This window comes from Pan troglodytes, chromosome 4 (assembly GCF_028858775.2).
Source record: "Pan troglodytes isolate AG18354 chromosome 4, NHGRI_mPanTro3-v2.0_pri, whole genome shotgun sequence".
Taxonomy (NCBI): Eukaryota; Metazoa; Chordata; class Mammalia; order Primates; family Hominidae; genus Pan; species Pan troglodytes.
In genome coordinates this window covers 26814959-26830206 of record NC_072402.2, presented here as the reverse complement: position 1 = coordinate 26830206, position 15248 = coordinate 26814959, and the positions used below count along the sequence as shown (strand labels likewise).

General features: G+C 35.1%; 1 protein-coding gene across 25 annotated transcripts in view; it reads left to right on the top strand.

The window, feature by feature from the left end:
* Positions 1–15248, top strand: part of LOC129143943 (uncharacterized) — a 689383-nt gene that overhangs the window by 430268 nt on the left and 243867 nt on the right. The window lies entirely within an intron of this gene.

The following is a 15248-nucleotide window of genomic DNA, read 5'->3' as shown; positions in this document are numbered from 1 at the left end:
AATAAGAACAGGAGTAGAAGGTTTTTCATAGGGAAGAAGAGTTCGATTTTAGGTGGGCCAATTTAACATAATATATGGGTAGAATAGACCATTGTCAGGTGTTGATATGGGAACTGAAATATGTATTTTAACCAGTAAGAGACTGTTAAAATATGTGGCAGTAAATACGTCTCCAGTCTCAAGGTAATTGTATTATTGAAATACCTGCAGGTGACTCTTAATGTACAGCAAAGCTTTAGAACCACTGCTATAAATAGAGGTAGGACCAGGAAGCTTGTAGTATCACTTATCCATATTATATTATAAAACTCATTTACCAAGCAGGGAAGGTTTTAGAGCCATGTCAAAATGTTTACTCATTAAGAGAAAAATGTGGGATGTTCCTAATATTTTTAATCCCTGGTTTATGGGACTGAATGATTTGCATGATACATTCCATATTCTAAGAATATTTTATTCTTGAAATTGATATCTATAAGTCGGTAGGCTTCCAAAAAATCCAAATAAGACTAAATTTGCCTATTTCAGATTATACAATAAAAACACATATTTTTCTTTTCTGTCTTTTGTTGTCTACCAACAAAGGATAATTCAGTATTAAAATATTAATAATTTGAAACAAGAGATATAAATAATGTTATAGTTAATTTGGGCTAAGTTCCTGCCATCTAGATAAAAAGGTTTCTAAGTAAAGATAGTCACTGTAAACATTCTTAGATTCTTGGGAAAAAAGTGCTAGTATGGATGAAATATTAATAGTTTTCATCATGCAGTCTTTGGGTAAATTAATTTATTCTGCGATCTTCTTAGCAAAATAGATTTACTTGTTTCTCATCCCTGATACTTTATTCAAATCAAGTGAAATTAAGTCATTTCTCAGTAAGAGGCAGTCATTTTAGGCCAATAAAACACCTACTACTAACCTAACTTCTTTTTATAATGGCTCTATCTAACTATAACTCCTCCCCTACAATTTCATGTGGTGAACGTTTCATAAAGATATTTGTTCTCAAAAACAAGTAATATTTTTAGAAGTTGTTTACTAAATATAGTAGTCCTTTACATTTCTATCCTTATTCTACCACCTCACTTATACTGCAAAAAAATGTGAAAAATGAAATTCTAAAATTCTAACTTCAGTAAAATTCTGAATTTTAAGAAATTTACCCAACAGAAAATTAATTTTGAAAAAGCCATTTCAGTATGGAATGATGAAAATACTGGTAGGGAAATTAAAGGCATTAATTTCAAACAGATCTGATTAAGTCGTGCAAGAATATTTTCTTTGGGCCTTTTAGCATATTTATTTGCGAATTGATAGGTATGTCTTTAAGTAAGTTTATTTTAAAAAAATCCATTGCTTCTTTCTTTAAGAAAATAGTCATATTCTTTATGAGACTAAAAAAATCTAAGTAAAACTTGTGATAAATGATCTAGATGTCTTAACTCATTTTACTTTGTAAATAGTACACTGTCCATGTGTTACTCAATTGTATTCAACTACAGTTTTTTGTTGTCGTTACAGTTAAAGTCAACATTAATCTCTCAAGGCATATACTTCTATTCAAGTTTGGCAGAAATGCTGAACATATCAAGGTTTAAATTGTTAGGAGTTTAGTTCAACCTCTGCTGGGTCCCTAGGCTCTTATTGTAAAACTACTGTTGGCATTTGCAACCCATATAACATCTTGGAATCATGGGAATCAACTCTGAAATGCCAAGAATTGAAGATCAACTTTATTTTTGGAGGGAATTCTATTACGAGTTTTTTGGTAGCTCTGCAAGCTGTGTGAACAGAGGGAAAAATAACCTAAATTACACTAATTCACATTCCACTGTTAACCACATTACTTTGAGACTTTACTCTCAGTTTCACACCTTGTCCTGTTCCCAGATGAAGTTGACTTCTCAAGAAATGCACAAATTTTTCTGGTCTGCCCACTCCTTAAGGGGTAGATCATAAATTAAATCAGGCAGTGTGATATTTCTATTGCCCACTTCTAAAGGTTTCCACAGACTCTTGGAATAAAACACTTTAAGGCACAGTGTTTATTCTTGCTTCATGATATTTATATGTGCATGATGCTATAAATATGAGTTCAAATGCATTTTTAAACGAGCTGATGAGTAATGCCACCCAAACATTTACATTTTAGTTTTTAGAAGTAAGATGTCATAGTCTAAGGTGTAAAATCCAAATCTAGTTGGTTTGAGGCAAGAAGTGAAAATGAGTGAGAATTTCTTTTTTCCAGAATGGAAATTCCAAATGACCAAGCCACTTACCAGCTGTGTCCCTGTATGCAGGTTTCCTTACAATGTGAGAAAGGCATATTGATTCAGTGTTTTGTTTTTTTTTGATAAATACATACGTAGTGGTTCATCAATCATATGAGGTTGGGTGGTTACCTTATGGTAACTCTATAAGTCATTATCAGTGTAGTAAGGAGTCATAAGCTCCAGTTAGAATATTGTTTTGATAGTCTATCTTCCATATACTCATTCCTACTTGTTAAACTTGAAAGTTAGTAAGAATTTGAGGGAAGGGGAAGGGGAAAAGGAACAAGAACCATTCATGTGGATCATCATTATTTTTTTAGTCCAGGACTAATTTTGTTATGGTTTATCTGTCTGTTCCCTTGTTCCTCTGCCCCTTCACTCTGACCAGTTCTTTTGTAAAACATTTTCCTTTTACATGTATTTCAGACATGTATTATTGTCTTTTGTTGACCGATGGGAAAAGGAAGAGGAAAAGAGGTGACCGAGTCTAATAATTCTTAAGGACAAGACCTGAAAGTTATCTTTATTTCCATTTATATCCCATTTGAAATGACTTAGTCATAAGATTCAGATAGCTGAAAGCAATGCTAGGTAACAGGGAATATAGCTGGTTGACCACGCAGGGAGTTTATGTACAAAAGGAAATAGCAGGGAATAGATAATGTGGGAAATTAGCAACCTCTATTACAATAAGCATATCCTAACAAACTAAGCTAATATTCTACATAAAAAATATAATTTCACAGTATAACATACACAGTAGGAAACTGTTGGAGACAATAATTTAATACAAAAATTAGGTGAAGTTCTATTGAGAAAATATTGCCTATTTGTATTTGCACCAAGCAGAATAATTTTTCTTGATACATAGCCTTAGAGAACTAATATGTGTGTAAAATAGTGAATATTTATAAAGTATGTCAGAGATACATGTCCAATTCATATGAAACGTGTCCTATATTTTAGGTTTTCTGAATAAAGAAGAAAAAGTTTCGTCAGTTAACTCTATATTTGTTTTTTTGGAATTTCCCCAAAAAGACACAACATATTTTCATATTTTAATGTTCTATTATACCAATTATTATGCCTTAATAAATCTTATTAGTGTGATGGGTCCATAAAACCTAATTGGTCACTGATGGAGCTTTCTCACAGTAAAAACTCTTTATTGTACTTAAGAATGACAGGTGAATTAAAGGTCCTTAATGGAAGAACTAGGGAAGTCTTGGTTATAGTATATATTTAGCTGGAATGGAGTACAGTAGTTCATGGCACGTCATCCTTCCAGTTGTTCATTAATGAGGGCAAGAGGAATGTGATATTAAAGGAACAAATGGATGAAGGAGTAGCTTTAAAGGCAAACATAGTATGATTTCAAGAATGCAAAGCAATAGCACTCACTTCCAGTCTCCCAATAGAGAAATCTGGTTACAATATTTCTTTTTGCTCAGTTTTCCCTCAATCTCTAGGTCATTATTGAGTCTTATTGCATAGCCTCCATAAATATCTTGATCTATCCCCTGCTCTTTTCCCAATGTTGCTAGTCTATTTTAAATCTAGTTTATTGCAACAAGCCCCCTAACTACTTTTCTTGCTGTTCATCACACGCTTTTGTACTATACTGCCCATGCCTGTCATAGTGCATTACCCAAAGTACACGTCTGTGAATGTTTTCCCCCTAGAATCCTTTGATAGCTCTCCATGGTTTTAAGGATAGAATAGTGTCCTTAGCTCAGCATACATGGCCCTTCATAATCTGGCTTTTGCTATCAATATAGTTTCACCTGTTGTAGTTTCTACATATGTTCGCTCTAAAAATAAAATTATTTCTAATTCCCTGGATATATCCTAAAGTTTCATACTTCTAGGCCTTAAAGAACATCATCTCCACTTTGTCTACTTGGCTTTCTTCAATTTCATCTTCAGGATTGAGCTCAGATTTCACTGAAAGAAAAACAAGCAATACAACCTTCTCTAGATGATTTTCTACTTCTGGCCTGGCGTGGTGGCTCATGCCTGTAATCCCAGCACTCGGGAGGCCAAGGCTGATGGATCACGTGAAGTCAAGAGTTCAAGACCAGCCTGGCCAACATGGGGAAACCCCATCTCTACTAAAAATACAAAAAATAGCTCATCATGGTGGTGGGTGCCTGTAATCCCAGATACTTGGGAGGCTGAGGCAGGGGAATCGCTTGAACCTGGGAGGAGGAGGTTGCAGTGAGCCAAGTTGTGCCACTGCACTCCAGCCTGAGTGACAGAGAAAGACTGTCTCAGAAAAATAAAATAAAAGTAGAATTTTCTACTTCTAACATCAGGGTTAAGGGCTCCTGTCCTGGGCACTGATTATATCTCAGTCATGTCTCTGTCAGACTACCTGTTGCACTATATTGCATCTCACTATGTTGTATTATATGCTACAGATCAGTCTGGTCTGTGTGTTCCTTGAGACCATAGACTATGTCTTTTATCTCCACCTTCCTTACACCTAGCCTTTTTATAAAAGCCAATAGCTACTCTTTGAGAGCTTGCTCAAGAGAATTAGTTGATAAAGTAATGATAGAAATGTATGGTGATATTTATAAGCCTTGTGAGCATTTTTCTTAGATGTAGACAAATCTGTGAAACATTTTCTTCATTAATTAGTGGTATTGAAAAGGTATACTAGAGAGTTTCAAGTCCCAGGCACTCTAGACAAACTGTGTATTCACTTTACAAGCCAGTCATCATATTTGCCAACTTGAATAATTCCCTATTTTATCTGAAACAAACAAACAAAAAAGACAGAAAGAAAAAGATTCTGTTATTACTCTGTATTTAAATGAAAGATGTTGAATGAGATTGAAACAAAAATGATTCCCTCAATACAAATTCTTAGAAGGCATGGCAATTGCATTTTGGATTATGTAGCAGACCATCAGTGAATCAATAAAATATCAATGATCAAAAATTAAAAATCAATTTTTAAAAAGTAATTTATTTTTAATGGACAAATAATAATTGTATATATCTGTGGGGTACAATGTAATGTCATAATCTATGTATACGTTATAGAAAGATTCCATCAAGCTAATTAACATATCCATTATTTTAGCACCTTACCATTTTTTTGTGATGAGAATGTTAAAAATCTATTCTGTTAGCAATTTTGGAATATATAATACATTATTATTAACTGTGATACCCTGAGGTGCAATAGACCACTAAAATTTATATCTTCAGTCTAACTGAGACTTTGTGCTCTTTGATCAACATCTCTTTTTTTCCATCCTTCCCTCTCCCAACAAGCCTCTGGTAACCACCTTTCAACTATCTGTTTCTATGAGATTGACTTTTTTAGATTTCATATCAGTGAGATCATATATTGTTTGTTTTTCAATGCAAGTGGCTGTAAGGATATCCCTCACTCTGTTTTCATATTTGAAAATAAAGTCACATTAGCAATACATTATAGAATCATAGAGAGCTAGATCAAGTTCTTTTACAGGGAAATTATCAGAAATTTTCTATTTAGAGAAATTATTTCTAAGCACCAAAGGGCTATTAGGAATAATATTTAATACACTGTTTTACTACTATTCTGCAAAATAAATTATACACCCTCCAGAAAATTACTGTAAGACTCAGCCACTTTGAACCACACCTGCCTCTGAGGATTTTTTTTACTGTTCACTCTCTAATTCTGTCTAGAGTAAAACACGTTCTTATTACGGTGAACCAAGATTACCAGGTCATCTAAATAAAACTATTGTGTCAACTGCTTGAGTAAAATTTCTATTAATTTTATTTTCTTTCTTCAATTCTGATTATTGGTTAGAACAAATACTTCGTTTAGTTACAGAATATACTTAAATCATCAACGTTTTGGTGAGAAAGATCATTTTGCTGAAAGCATTCTACTAAAATTGACAATCGTTTTTCCTTTTTTTGTTGTTATTACTGCTGTTTTCCTTAAGTAACAAATATTTAATGGATATTGGTTACAGAACATTCTTTCCCCTAAAGAGAATATCTATGGACTAAGAAGTCAGTAGTTTCTAAATTGTATTGCTTTCATTCCTGTTTTTAAAAAAGGAAATAGAATTCCTAAAATAACATTGTATGCAAAAAAAAGAAAAACATATTCTATTTGGTAGACGAAGGAAACTCATGGGTTGAATCACTTCTTTCCCCTGAATTCTTTAAAAACTTCCTCTCTATGTCACTTTCAATTTGAAATAAACATTTGCAATAGGCATTGAAATGGTTCTTTGATATTCTTGAAAACAACCTCCCACCTATTTTCCTCTTCCTCTTTCCTTCCACTTCCTCCTTTATCAGGTCTTCTGTTTTCAGATATCTGACTCAAACATGAAAAATTAATTCAAAAACACTATTGGATCTTCATTTACCATTTTCTCAGCATGAAGGTCCTACTCTATAAGGTAGAGTTAACTCCATTAATCCAGAAAAATTCCTGGCTCATATTTGGAATGACACTTGCTTTTATTCCTTTTTATTAAAAAATTATTATTATTATTATTATTATTATTATTATTATTATTATTTGAGACAGAGTCAAGCTCTGTTGCCCAGACTGGAATGCAGTGGTGTGATCTTGGCTCACTGTAACCTCCGCCTCCTAGGTTCAAGTGATTCTCCTGCCACAGCCTCCTGAGTAGCTGGGACTACAGGTGCTCGCCACCACGCCCAGCTATTTTTTTTGTATTTTTAGTAGAGACGAGGTTTCAACATGTTGGCCAGGCTGGTCTTAAACTCCTGACCTCAGGTGACCCCCCCGTCTCGACCTCCCAAAGTGTTGGGATTACAGGCATGAGCCATCATGCCTGGCCTAATTTAATTTTTAGATTGAGGGAGTACATGTGCATATTTGTTACATGGGTATATTGCATACTGTGGGGACTGGGTTATTAGTGTACCCACTACCCAAATAGTGAACATTGTACCTGATAGTTAATTTTTCAACCCTCACTCGCCTCCATCCCTCCCCGCTTTTGGAGTCCCCAGTATCTATTATTTCCATCTTTACGTCCATGTGTACTTACTTTTTAGCTCCTACTTACAGATGCTTGTTTTCATTCTTGAAAAGATAGTATTGATTCAGACCTATGGACGTTTGAAAGATAAAAAATGTGCTTTTTCTCAGAGGGCTTTTGTGTCACCATGTTTTGCATTTTTCAGAGTCATATTTGTCAGAAACCTCACACTGCTTCATTTAGTTCTCTTTAAAATCTTAACATATGATGAAAGCATTCCTTTCTGATCTTAACCCATAATGCAGTAGACTGTTTTGGTTAACTTGTTTTAATATACTACAAAGACAAAATTATTAATTATATATTTATCTCTTCCTTTGTATATAATTTTTCATTCATAATTGATGCATTAACATGGTATAACACTAGCGAAGTGGATGTATTATTTAATGTCAAGACATTTGACTGTGAGCAAGATGCTATTATGTGAACATATTTTGAAAATCGTCATGCTTGATGCAAATGCCAGTTATCAGCATGAGTCTTAACATTTGAGTGTCCTGTGGATAAATGTATCCCTTCAAATTTCACTTTTGTATAGGGCTGTTCATATACTTCTTTCATCTGTCTCTGGTATCAAAAAACCAAATGAAAAATTTTAAAAATGAAATTGTAACTCACATTTCTTTGGGTTTGTACAATGTATATAGTTACATTGGAGCAACCCCCAATCATGGATATTTTCCTCCCTCCTTTGCTAATGTAGAATTTCTAACCTCTTGTCAAAGTCTTATCCAGTTCTGTTCAGGAGTTCACAGGAGTATCTCCCAGGAGCTACAAATAATTCTATTGCATTCCTGTAGACTGCAGTTCCCAGGAAGTCACTGGAGAGTGGCCCCTCAATGATGCTAATTGTTTGGAAAATAACACTTCACATGATTTCAGATGATATTTATAAAATATAAACATTATATAGTAATAAATACATAGACATATAGGTATGTATATGAGTAAATGCATATTTTATTTGCTTATTTATTAAACATAGTTGTAACTTGGTTAGCAATATGGAATATATTATGGACTTTTCCCATGTGCTTGTGTATATATTTAATGTTTTTTGTTTGTTTTTAGAATTAAATATTATTCAAGAACATGGCTATACCATAGCTTGTTTTTCCAGTCTTGATATTAATAGATATCCAGTTGTTCCAATTTATTTTTTGTTATCATAAACAATACTCTAATGAACATCATTGTTCTACACTTGATTAAGTACTACAAAGTAAATTTCTGCAAGTGAGAAAATTGGGTTATAAAACATCTGTAATTTAAGTTTTGATATATCTTGTTAAATCTCCTTAAAAAAGTATGAGTTTGCTTTTCTACATTTCCACCATCTGTCTATCTATCTATCTTCTATCTAGTCAATATATATCACTATCTGTATCACTATCTATATTTATCTATCTAATCGTTCTCTCTGTTTATATCAATATCACAATCTCACTACCATTGAAGTGATTCTTTTAACCACTGTTAAGGATAAACAAAGACAATGATATTTGTTGCCCCCCCCAACTTATGTTTAAGTTTTCTGCATATAGAAGAATATTAATTCATCTTTGTAAATCATTACAATATTTGGCTCATCATTCTGCAACAGTTTAACCTTAACCATACTCTGGTTTACTTAAAAGCAAAACATTCACCTCCTTGCTCTTCCAAACTGCAGAGACTGAAGGTATATGTTCTGTTTTGACACTACTTCTTAAGCAATTAGGCCTCTGAGGCGGAGGTGAATACAGGGTCAGTGGAATTTTCCTTCATGTGTGTCTGTTTATCATTGGAGCAAGCTGAGTTCCTGTTATGTAGAGAGCTTGAATAATTCTGAATTTTGCTATGGTTCTGAACTAGGGCTGTTATGAATTGCTTGGTCCAAAGGTTACAGTAACAACCAACTTAACAGGCTTGTGGTTGTTTCATCATTCATAATGCTTTTCAAAACTTACACAAATCCTTCTCCATTCCTACAGATGAGCATCCTAATTATGGCATGTCGTTTGACCTTACTCTTGAGTTTCAGATTCCAAAAACATATGGGCCTTTTAAATGGAACCAGCAAGCAATGAAAGCTTACACTCTGTACCAAAGTCCTTTCTAAGACAGGAGAAGAGGGGGTTCTTCCTTCCATTGCAAATCGTTCCTTCATGCACTTTATCAACACTCACTCTGACTCTGCTCATGGGTTTTGCGTATGTGCTCTGAAGGTGTTCATGCTCATCTCCCCAGTAAAATATACTAGCTTACACTTTCTACTGCTTAGTTACTATAAGGCAGAGGACACCGTCGGTCACAAAGAAACTGGAGAAATGAGGCAACCGCCCAGTACTAGGAGCTAATGCACACACACACACACCCCTGCACAAAAATACATAGAATATTGAGTGTTCAAGGTATCGTTTGAAGAATAAGTCACAACTCTTCAGTTTAGTTTTGTATTAGTTCATTCTCACATTGCTATAAAGAAATACCTGAGACTGGGTAATTTATAAAGAAAAGAGGTTTAATTGATTGATAGTTCTGCAGGCTGTATAGGAAACTTGGCAGCATCAGCTTCAGGGAGGACTCAGTAAACTACAATCATGGCGGAAGGTGTAGGAGAAGCAGCAGGCACGTCTTACGTGGCCGAAGCAGGAGGAAGAGAGAGAGCCGGGAGGCGCTACACACTTTTTTTTTTTTTTGAGACGGAGTCGTGCTCTGTCGCCCAGGCTGGAGTGCAGTGGTGCCATCTCGGCTCACTGCAAGCTCCGCCTCCCGAGTTCACGCCATTCTCCTGCCTCAGCCTCCCCAGTAGCTGGGACTACAGGAGCCCGCCACCACGCCCAGCTAATTTTTTTTTGTATTTTTAGTAGAGACGGGTTTCACCGTGTTAGCCAGGATGGTCTCGATCTCCTGACCTCGTGATCCGCTCGCCTCGGCCTTCCAAAGTGCTGGGATTACAGGCGTGAGCCACCGTGCCCGGCCGGTGCTACACACTTTTAAACAACCAGATCTCATGAGAACTTTATCAGGAGAACAGTACTATAGGGATGGTGCTAAACCATTCGTGAGAAACCACCTCCATGATCCAATCACCTCCCACCAGGCCACACTTCCAACGTTGGGTATTAAAATTTGACATGAGATTTGGGCGGAGACACAGATCCAAGCCATATCAAGTTTGCTGATATAGAAGGAGTTTATTCTCTATTATCCTTACTTCAATTAATGTTTCAATCACTTTCTTAACACCATCCACAATTTGCACCAGATTTCAGACATTCTTCTATCAAACTTGTGACTTTCATTTTACCAAAAAAACTTCTGCAATTGTCCAATATTGTCTTTAAATTTAATTGCTTTTTTTACTTTGAATACATTTGTTTATAAGAAAATTCATGCTACTACTCTAAGAGAAAAACTAGAATCACTAAAATAAATGGAAGTAAATACTGTCAAAGCAGAATAATATTATTTGATTCTACCTAGGTACTAATACCTGCCACAGGTTCTGGCTCTCAGGCCTCCTCTTTTTTTGTTAAAAAAAAAGGGGGGGGGGTGGGATGTATAGCTAATTTTTAAAGGTTAAAATTTTAATAATGTGGCGTTATTCGTAGGATCAACAATGATAAATAACTGTGCACATTTTGAGAAATACTTGTGCTTGTCTGCATTAAACTAACTCTTCAACCCCAAATAAGATACATATTGTTTCATTTGCTGATATATGAAATAGTACAATTTAGGTGTTTCCCTATGAAGCAGAATGGTAGAACTGATTCCATGAATACTGAGCATTTAGACCACATTTTTATTTTAAAACCTTCTCCCCCCAAAAAAGTCTGTAAATAATCAGTGGGCTACAAATGAAAACTCACATTCAAATGTGAGTTTTTGTCACCTCCCAGAAGGATTATGGCTCCCACATTGGTAATAACAGTAAGAAAAATTCCAGCATTTATCTTTTCCAATTTCCTTCTAGGAGTTTCTCTACTTACTCTTTTGTCTATATGTCGTGCCATCCATATTTGAAAGCCCATATTAAGGAAAGTGAAATCCTTGATATGCTGAAGATTTGGGAGATAGCTGGGATGAGAGCTATTTTTTTTTAATCCATTTCCAAGTGATCCTGTTGTTACATTGTTCCAAAAGAGAGGCATGTACTGTATTTAAAAATCAAATACTAATATCAAATATTCCACTGAGCAAAAAAAGCCACTATATACTTTGAGTTTGTCACTGATTATCTAATCTTAAAAATAGTACAAAAAAAAATCTGTTTTCTCCCCTGACTCAGCAAATAGTCGGATCCTGCAAGTATAAAGACTCACACCAGTCAAGTAAGTTATATATAATATTCTAGGTTAAGTCATTGACTCACATTTCAATGAAATTGTTATTTCCATAATGGGAAACCACTAGAAATTTATATTTGGATCCTCATAATCTTACATAAGTGATCAACCTACTCTATTCCCCTCTTACTCATCCACCTTGCTCATTTTTATAGGACTAAAACCATTTAGAGAACCTCATATATTCTCAGCAGATGAAACTGCAGAATAACTATCAAAATATCTTCTTACCAGAATTATATAAATGACATTCATCAAACTGATTGATTATAGAGGGCAAATATCTTAGCTGGTCCTTGGTATGTTTTTTCAAGGAGTGCAAGTATGATATATTCCTTGACTCTTTACACACTTATAGATCAACCTTTATTTTAAATTTCATTCTATTTATTTGATTAAGGAAATGTACCCAGAAAACCTTCTCAGCACCTCAAAACTGCAATAAGGTTTGTAAATGTAGTGGTTTTGGTGTCCTGATTGGCATTCTTCCCCTTACCTTACCTCCCTACATCCCAGCATCTCCCTCTCTGCCCCTTCATCTTTTTCCTCCCCTCTGCTCCCTTATTTGATTCCTTTAAAATATGTCCATTGAGTGCCTGCTATGTATGAGGTACTATTGTAGAAGGATTTGGGAAATAGTGGTAGGAGACAGTAGTAAAAGACACATACTCTTCTGGAGTTAGAACACCTGGATTTGAAGCTGAGCTCCATCACTTAGGTTAATCAAAGAGTATGTAGTAACATTCGTACTGTACAGCTGACCTCTGAGCATTTATGTGCTCACTTGGAAAGTGGGGCTTCTTCTGAATGTTGCTGAGTATGTTCAATAAGAATATTCTGGCAAATCATTTAGCTCAGGGCGTGACTGATAATAGACAATCAATAAATGATAGCTGTTTTGCTACCTATCATTATTATGGAGTCCATTCTATCGAGAATTACAAAGTCTAGAGGAGTTACAAAATAATGCAATTTCATCATGCACTATTGACATACTGTGCTACAGCTCAAAGTGCAAGGAAGAGGAGACACATAAGAAGTGCAACTAAAACAGCCTTGAAGGAGGGCAATGATGCTTTTCTGGGGAGGTGACATTTGAATGAGGTCCTGAAAGGTTAGTAATGTCTGCCAGTCTGGAAGGGACCAGAGGGAGGACAGAAGTACAACTCTAGGGTGAGGTGAAGCAGCTATATATTTCTTTTTCTTTTTTTTAAGTAGGTGGCAGATTCATTGTGTGTATTATTATTATTATTATTATTATTATTATTATTATACCTTAAGATCTGGGGTACATGGGCAGAACGTGCAGTTTTGTTACATAGGTATATACGTGCCATGGTGGTTTGCTGCACCCATTAACCCGTCAACTACATTAGGTATTTCTCCTAATACTATCCCTCCCCTAGCCCCCAACCCCCTGACAGGCCCCAGTGTGTGATGTTCCCCTCCCTATGTCCATGTGTTCTCATTGTTCAACTCCCACTTATGAGTGAAAAGATGTGGTGTTTGGTTTTCTGTTCTTGTAATAGTTTGCTGAGGATGATGGTTTCCAGCTTCATCCATGTCCCTGCAAATGACATGAACTCATCCTTTTTTATGGCTGCATCATATGCTATGGTGTATATGTGCCACATTTTCTTTATCCAGTCTATTATTGATGGATCAAAGACTTAAGCATAAGACCTAGGACCATAGAAACACTAGAAGAAAACCTGGGCAATACTATTCAGGACGTAGGCATGGGCAAAAACTTCATGTCTAAGACACCAAAAGCGATGGCAACAAAAGCCAAAATTGACAAGTGGGATCTAATTAAACTAAAGAGCACAGCAAAAGAAACTATCATCAGAGTGAACAGGCAACCTACAGAATGGGAGAAAAGTTTTGCAATCTATGCATATGACAAAGGGCTAATACCCAGAATCTACAAATAACTTAAACAAATTTACAAGAAAAAAACAAACAGCCCCATCAAAAAGTGGGCAAAGGATATGAACAGACACTTCTCAAAAGAAGACATTTATGCAGCCAACAGACATGAAAAAATGCTCATCATCACTGGTCATCAGAGAAATGCAAATCAAAACCACAATGAGATACCATCTCATGCCAGTTCGAATGGTGATCATTCAAAAGTCAGGAAACAACAGTTGCCAGAGGGGATGTGGAGAAATAGGAACAGTTTTACACTGTTGGGAGTGTGAATTAGTTCAACCATTGTGGAAGACAGGTGGTGATTCCTCAAGGATCTATAACTAGAAATACTGTTTGACCCAGCAATCCTGTTACTGTGTATATACCCAAAGGATTATAAATCATTCTGCTATAAAGACACATGCACACGTCTGTTTATTGCGGCACTATTCACAACAGCAAAGACTTGCAGCTATACCTTTCTAAGAGCATACAAGTTGTCTGGATTGGCTGAAGTGTGGAGTACAAAGGGAGGAGGAGTATTCTTAATAATTTCTCCAGGATAGATTACTTAAAGGCCTTGCATGCTTTGCTAAAGAACTTGAGGAGCATCAAAGAAGTTTAAGTTGGGGTTGTACATGTCAGATAGTTTTCCCTTTAAAAAGGTCATCCCTTCCCCAATTTGGAAAATAGTTTTGTTGTTGGAGGGAGGAGCAAGACTATAGGCAGAGAAAAATCAAATCAAATCAAATAAAGAGGGCTAGAATGGGATGGAGAAAGAATAGTTTGGGATAGAGAAACAATAGTTTTTCATTTTCCTGAAATGGGCAAGGAAATCAGAGGATAAGGTCTAGGGATGAAGATAATTGTCATTGTTGTGGTTAAAAGCTCAAAATATGGAAGAATATAGAAAAATTGTTAATAAACCTCTGTGGTCTCAGCATATAAAGTTTAACACCACCGTCCTTTGAGGATTTCATTAAATTTTCAAACTAAAAATCGTAGAACATTACAGATAGACCTGAATCTCCTTTATTCCAAACTTACAAACTTAGAGTTTTCCCTCTCCTTCTATCTTCAGTGGCTATCACTGTCATGGGTTTGATGAATATATTTTTGTTCAGTGTTTTTATATGTCTTCTACACACACACAAACACACACAAAGCTATATATATATATATATATGATATATTTATTTTAAAATTAATATAGATTGTATACTATCTATATATTAAATTTCTAATATTATAGATTGTATAATTTAGTATTAGAAAATGAAAAAATCAAACTGCAGTATAATGCTAATAACATAAGTATAAATTTTTTATATTAACACCTAACCCTAACCCTAATCCTGACCCTAACCCTAACCCTAAATGTTATTTCTAAAAACTTGCATTTGTTATCAGTATTACACTGCAGTTTCTTTTTTATTTATCATACTTTTGAGATTTGTGTATAGTTGTAGTGTAGATCTAGATCATTCTAGATGTTCTATTGTTTTCTGTTGTGTTAACAATTTCTATGTTTTTACTCAACCTACTTGAATATGGTATGCTTTTTGCTATTCTTGTCTAGTTTACCATTCAAAGGTTTAATACATTTAGCAATGCCCAAAGTATTGCTAACCTTTCCCTCAAACAATAGAAGGTTCATAGACTTTATCAATGACATGATCTTTTCCCT